At 37.3% G+C, this 7,108-nt stretch overlaps 1 non-coding gene across 1 annotated transcript; it reads right to left on the reverse strand.

Annotated features, from left to right (window-relative positions):
- Positions 1–2,901: 2,901 nt before the first annotated feature.
- On the reverse strand, positions 2,902–3,005 carry LOC118624832. Its single transcript, XR_004958497.1, has one exon. It is a non-coding gene; the product is annotated as a U6 spliceosomal RNA (small nuclear RNA).
- Positions 3,006–7,108: the final 4,103 nt, after the last annotated feature.

Genomic DNA, 7,108 nt, shown 5'->3' on the forward strand with positions numbered 1-7,108 from the left:
ATGGGTCACCTGGGTGCCAAATACATTCCTCCCTGTCCTACCTCCTCTTGATGATTAGGGTTAATTATTCTTGACAAGAGGAGGTTTGCTCTTCTTGCATACTGCTTCCTTGGCAAAATGACCTCAAAGTGCTTGGGTATCAACCATAGATTAAACTTTTCTGGGTCTCTTTTAGGAGCCAGGACCTCCAAATTAACAAAAACAATAGTAGCAAGGATAGGAACTGCGAATTCCATAAGTGGAACACTGGGAGTGAGGATAAGTGGAGACATTTATGTTTCAACCCCTTGGTTCCTAGACCCATGGGTTCTTCCTTTTGGAGACACATCACCTTATAATAATGGTCATTAATTTGGAACACATATGTCCTCACCCCACTCTCATAAGTTGTTGTCTGTAAACTGGAAGCTCCGCTGTGACTTTTACAACCTCTGTGGTTCCTTTATTAGGTTGGCAGCTTCCAGGTGGTATGATGGATCCCACTGTCACCTCCTGCGCTATAAAATGGGCCTTTGGTCTGTTGCAAGTTATGTGGGATTGATTCTGTGTTGGGGGAATCACATACTCTGAGAATCCTCATATAGTAGTACTGGCTGATGCCATATAGGCAGAGAAGACAAACCCTTTCTTTCTTTCTTTCTTTCTTTCTTTCTTTCTTTCTTTCTTTCTTTCTTTCTTTCTTTCTTTCTTTCTTTCTTTCATTTTATTAATTTATTTTTGTTACAGATGTTTCTCCTTTTTTCCCCATTGACACCCTCCTCCCCATCCCCCCCCAATCCCCAGCTTTGTTGTCCACGTCCATCAGTTATGCATACATGCATATAAGTTCTGTGGACAAACCCATTCTTATAGTATGTATCTATCCTAGTCAAGATGAATCACTGCTCCTTCCAACGTGGAAAGGCTTCAATGTAGTCAACTTTCTATCAAATGCCTGGGTGGTTTCTTTGAAGAATAGGATTTAGTATTAGTGGAAGGTTTCACATTCTGCTGTGTCAGTGGGTATGTGAGTCTTGGCAATTGAGATGCCTTATTTGGGATCTTCATAGTTTCATCTCTGCTGCCGTGGCTACTTCATTCATAGTTCACTCATAATTCAGTACTCAGCTGGCCAGTGACAGAGGCTAGCTGACATTAGCTGATTGATTAATTCTCTCTACTTGGTTGTTGAATGATCTCTTCCTTGTTGGATGCTCTCTGGAGGGCATTACATAAAATGAAAATATATTCATACCTCATGTTCATTCCCATAAGTAAATCCACATGCTTCCTCCCCACCCCGATATCCTGATCCTCGATCCTTCAATTTTTTTTGCTTTCATTTTACCAACTGGCCAAGCCATTTGCCACTGCCCACTTCTCTTTCCATACAAAATATATGACCAGGCACACTGCCCACAGCTCAGCTCATTGGGTTTCCCTTCACTTGTGTCTTTTAAGATCATTCTGTTGTGCAACTGTAATCTATTTTTACTTGCTTCCACCAGCCCACAGCCCACAGCTCTGTAAAAGAACTTGCTTTTACAGCTCACAGATAGTGAGCTGACCATCTGTGAACCAACTCAAGTTTTATTCCTCCCTCAGTGGTCACAAGGGACAACCTTATATGCAGCCATATGGTAAACTGAAGCTTCAGTAAAGTGTTGAATAATAGGTGGATCTGGGACACAAGTAATGTGTCCCCTGGCCCTGGTTGTATCCAATCCTGGATGTATCATTTTCATCTACCTCAGGGAGAAGGCAATAAATGAATACTGTTGTCTATTCTATGTGAATGAGAAGTTTTTCTGATTCTCTTTTCAGAAGAAGATGAAAAGAACACATTTACTTCATCAATGGCTGCATTCCAGGTACTTGAGGCATATTGATGAGCTCTAGCAGATATTATATGTGGCATAACAACTGCAATCAGGACTATTTGATTTTGTCAGCCTTCACTTTCTCTCTGGCATTTGTAGGACCTAGACTGGTGAACTAAAGGGACCATCACCCTGGCAGATCTTTAAGAGTGAACCAATCTCGCCCTGGCCAGTTTGGCTCAGTGATTGAGCATCGGCCTGTGGACCAGAGAGTCCTGGGTTCAGTTCCCACTAGGGGCATGTACGACAAAAATAAATAAAGAAAGAAAGAAAGAAAGAAAGAAAGAAAGAAAGAAAGAAAGAAAGAAAGAAAGAAAGAAAGAAAGAAAGAACCATTCTCTATCGTTGTCCTAGGGGTGTGAGATTCACAAACACATATTTTATTTCTTAGGCAGATAAAGGAACACTTGGTCCCTTCTATGAAAAATAGTTATCTGGTGGGTTTTATGACTCAGTTTATCTGTTGTAGCATCCTCACCTTCTCTGTGCCATGTGATCCCATCTTCCATTGGCTACTATGAAAATTCCGACATGTCTACTTCACTAAGTATGGGCCATCACTTTCTATAAGATTCTAAGAACCATCCTGGCAGCATGTCAAAATCATGTTCAAGGTCACTGCCAGGATATTAAACCTTATATCCTAAACAAAGACAAATCATATTGATATTGATGAAATCTCCCGTATGTTCTGGCCCTACCCCCTTAGATTTTTATATTTATTCTCCTAGCTCCTGTCAGTACATGTAGACTAGGTCCTATATTTCCTTTGGGATATAGTATCTTTCCTCCTTAGTAGGCCTAGCTATTCCCTGAAGGTTAACGTTATGAACGAATCCTAATCATTGACTTTGTAGCCAGAGAAAGTAGGAAGAGATCCTGGAACAAGGCCACTTGTTTTCTTTCAGGTAGGAAGCCTCCACATGGGTTTTGAACAAGGACAAAGCCTTTGTCCTTAACAGGGTGGAGTGGGTCACTGCTGTAGGCTTAGAGGACTTGGAGGAAACCACTGATTCTGAATTTATTTTTATCTATCAATAATCACTTTTCTTTACGCTTCACAAATTTGTGTGTCACCCTTGTTCAGGGGCCATTTTATCTTCTCTGTATGGTTCCAATTTTTTATATGTGCTGCCTAAGCAAGCAATCAATAATCACATTTTTTAAGAAAATTGAATTTATTGGGGTGATAATGATTAATACAATTATATAGGTTTCAAGTGTGACAACATAAATGTAGCTTGAGAATATCATGCTATGCAAAACAAGTCAGACAGAAACAGTTACGAACCCCGTGGTTTCACTCAGCTTTCTCTACTGTCCAGCTATAGGAGACAAGGTTATCTTTAAGAGATTACAAGGAGATCCTTTAGCTTTCACACTTAGCTGTTTATTTTTTCCCCTTAAACCTTAGATAAAAAAAATTGAGATATAATTTATATACCATAAAATTCACCCTTTAAAATATACAATTCAGTGGTTTTAGTATATTCACAAAATTGTATAACCATTACCGCTATGTAATTCCAAAACTTTTTCATCACCCTAGAAAGAAACCCTGAGCCCATTAATAGTCTCTCCTCATTCTCTTCTCCTTCCAGCTTCTGCAAAGCACTAATAAACTTCGTGTCTTTATAGATTTGTCTATTCTGGGCATTTCAGATAAATGTTTTCATAAAATATGTGGCCTTTGTGTCTGATTTCTTTCACTCAGGATAATGTTTTCATTATTCATATAACACGTATCAGTATTTCATTCCTTTTTATGAATGCATATATTCCACTTTATGGAAATACTATATTTAATTATATATTCATCAGTTGATGGGCATTTGGGTTGTTTCCACCTTTTGGCTATTATAAATAATGCTTTGTGAACATTGGTGAGCAAGTTTATTGTGGACATAAGTTTTTTAATTCTTCCGGATTTATACATAGGAGTAGAATTGCTGAATCATATGATAACTCTATGTTTAACTTTTGAGGAACTGTTAGACTTCTCAAAGCAGCTGCATGATTGTACATTCCCAACAGCAATGTAGGTTGGTTCATATTTTTCCACATCTTGGCTAACACTTATTGTTGTCTACAGTCATCCTAGTAGGTGTAAAGTAGCATCACATTGTGGTTTTGATTTTCATTTCCCTGAAGACTCATGATAATGAGCTAATTGTCCACTTGTATATCTTATTTGGAGAACTGTCTATTCAAGTCTTTTTCTCCCTTTTTATTTGGGTCGTCTTTTTGTTGTTGAATTGCAAGTGTTCTTTGGATATTAAACCCTGATTAAATGTTATTTGTAAATATTTTCTTCTGTTCAATGGGTTGTCTTTTCCCATACTCTTGATAGTGTACTTTGATTCATAAGCATTTTTAATTTTAATGAATTTCAATTTATTTATTTTTTTCATCATCTCTTCTTTTGAGTTCACTTTTAAGAAATCACTGCCAAATCCAAGGTGATGAATTGATTTTATATTTTCTTCTGTGAGTTTTATCTCTTAAATTTCAATATTTGATGCAGGCCTCACCCCTTATGTCTATGTTCTTGTGTGGGTTGCACTTCTGTCCTTTTAGCTTTGTGAGCAGCACCATTGCCAAATAAGTGCCTTATAAAAGGTGACAAAAAGAGAGTCAAGAAGAAACTAGTTGATCGATTTTCTAATAAAGATTGGTATGTTGCAATTGTACCAGCTATGTTCAATATAAAAAGTATTGAGAAGCCCAGCCAGTGTGGCTCAGTGGATGAGTGTCAACCCATGCACCAAGAGGTCACCAGTTTGATTCCTGGTCAGGGCACATGCCCAGGTTGTGGGCCTGATCCCCAGTGGGATGCATGCAGGAGGTGGCCAATCGATGTCCTCTCTCATTGATGTTTCTATCTCTCCCTACTTCCCCCTTCCTCTCTCTCTAAAGTCAATAAAGGGAAAAAAAGTATTGGGAAAATACTAGTCATAAGAACTCAAGGAACCAAAATAACATCTGATGATCTCAAGGGTCATGTTTTTGAAGTGAACCTAGCTGATCTGTAGAATGATGAAGTTGCATTTATAAAATGCAAGCTAATTACTGAGGATGTTCAGGACTAATTTCTATGGCATGGATCTTGCCTGTGACAAAATGTGTTCCATGGTTAAAAGATGGCAGACCAGATTGAAGCTCATGTTGATGTCAAGGCTACTGATGGTTATTTGCTTCATCTATTCTATGTTGGCTTTACTAAAAAACACAATAATCAAATCTGATTTGAAGACATCTTATGCTCAGCATCAGTAGGTCCACCAAATGTGGAAGAAGATTATGAAAGTCATGATCCAAGAAGTGCAGACAAATGACTTTAAAAAAAGTGGTTGATAAATTAATTCCATATAGTATTGGAAAAGACATAGAAAAGGCTTGCCAATCTATTTATCCACTCCATGATGTCTTTGTTAGAAAAGTCAAAATACTGAAGAAGCCTAAGCCTGGACTGGGAAAACTCATGTTTCATGGTGAAGATAGTAGTTCTGGAAAAGTTTCTGGGGATAAAACAGGTGCTAAAGTTGAATGAGCAGATGGATATGAGTCCCCAGTCTAAGAATCTATTTAAAATTCAGATATTTAATGGTGACAAATAAAACATTCTATTTGTGATATTTTTTAAAAGTTGATTCATTTTTGTTAATTTTTGTATATGATGTGAGTTAGGAGTTCAACTTTATTCTTTGGCATATAGATATCCAGTTGTCCCAACATCATTTGTTGAAGAGACTGTTTTTTTCCTTATTGAACGGACTTGGCACCATTGTTAAAAACCAAGTGGATTAAATGTAGAGGCTTTTTTTCTGGACTCTATTGATTTATATGTTTCTCTTTATGCCAGTATTACCTTGTCTTGATTATTATGGCCTTGTAGTAAGTTTTGAAACTGGGAACTGTGAGCCTTCCAAATTCATTTCACATTTAGTTTTTAATTAATCATTTAAAATCATCAGGCTTTTATTATATTTTTTTCCCTCAGAAACTGCCATCTAATTCTATTCTTTTTAGAATTTCTATTGCCTCAAATTCTTTAAGTCCTGATACATTGCACATATTAGTACATTTCTTTCCCATGGTGTATCATTATCCCAGTTCACTACTAGTGAAAGTAACAGTTGCATTGTCCACTTGACTCATCTTCCCTAGAATCCAGTTTCATACATTTTCTTTTGACTCCTTCTGGTACATGCTGGGTATGTTGCAGTTATGAAGGACCTGCAGTTATCTGGATCTGCTACTAGTGATGGTGTTCTCATTGCCTGTCATTTAGAGAACATTCAAACATCAAAATCTCATCTTAGTATCTTCATTTTGTTTTTTGTATTGAGACATGATCTTTACGGAGAGCTTAAAAAAAAATCTCATGAAGTGAAAAAAAGTGTTCTGAATTCAGGCTATGTCTACATCATAGTTAGTATTATTTACTACCAACATTCTTTTCTGAAACTCTGTTTCGATAATACAGAAAAACAATTTTCTTTTCTTTCTCTCTCTCTCTTTTTTTTAACCAACAGGACACAAAAATTGCTTTATTGGAGCAAAACATAAGGGATCTTGAGGATGAGATCCAGATGTTAAAAGCTAATGGTGTTCTGAACACTGAGGACCATGAAGAAGAGATCAAACAAATAGAGTTTTACAAAAATCACTCTAAATTCATGAAAACCAAGGTATAGTCCAGAGTTATAAACTTTTATACTCTTAGTGTTACTGGAAAGTTACAGCTTACACACATACTTTTTCCAAATACCCACATAATCTTCTTTATACGATATCATGAAATATATGAACAATAAAGAGGAATGCGAAGATTGTAGTTCAGGTGCATAGATTCCAAAAAGAAATCAGGGAAAACCTTTGGTAGAATTTCTACTTACAGTGGGGTTCAGGACTTTCTCATGAGTTCCTTTTGTGTTGCTGTTTTGGGAATTAATATTTACTTTTTATTAAACTTTGTTTTTATTGTTGACACTATTACAGATGCCTCATTTCCTCCCTCTTTGCCCACTTCCACCAGTCCCTGTTTCCCTCTTCCCTCTGGCTGCCACAACACTGTTGTCTGTGTCTATGGGTTATATATGTCCTTTGGCTAATCCCTTCAACCTTCTTTCATGCAGCCCTCCCCTCCCCCTCCACTCTGAGAGCTGTCGGTCTGTTCCATGTTTCTATGTCGCTAGACCTATTTTGTTCATCAGATTCTACGTATGAGATCACATGGTATTTGTCTT

The sequence above is a fragment of the Molossus molossus genome, unplaced genomic scaffold (genome assembly GCF_014108415.1).
Source record: "Molossus molossus isolate mMolMol1 unplaced genomic scaffold, mMolMol1.p scaffold_m16_p_10, whole genome shotgun sequence".
Taxonomy (NCBI): Eukaryota; Metazoa; Chordata; class Mammalia; order Chiroptera; family Molossidae; genus Molossus; species Molossus molossus.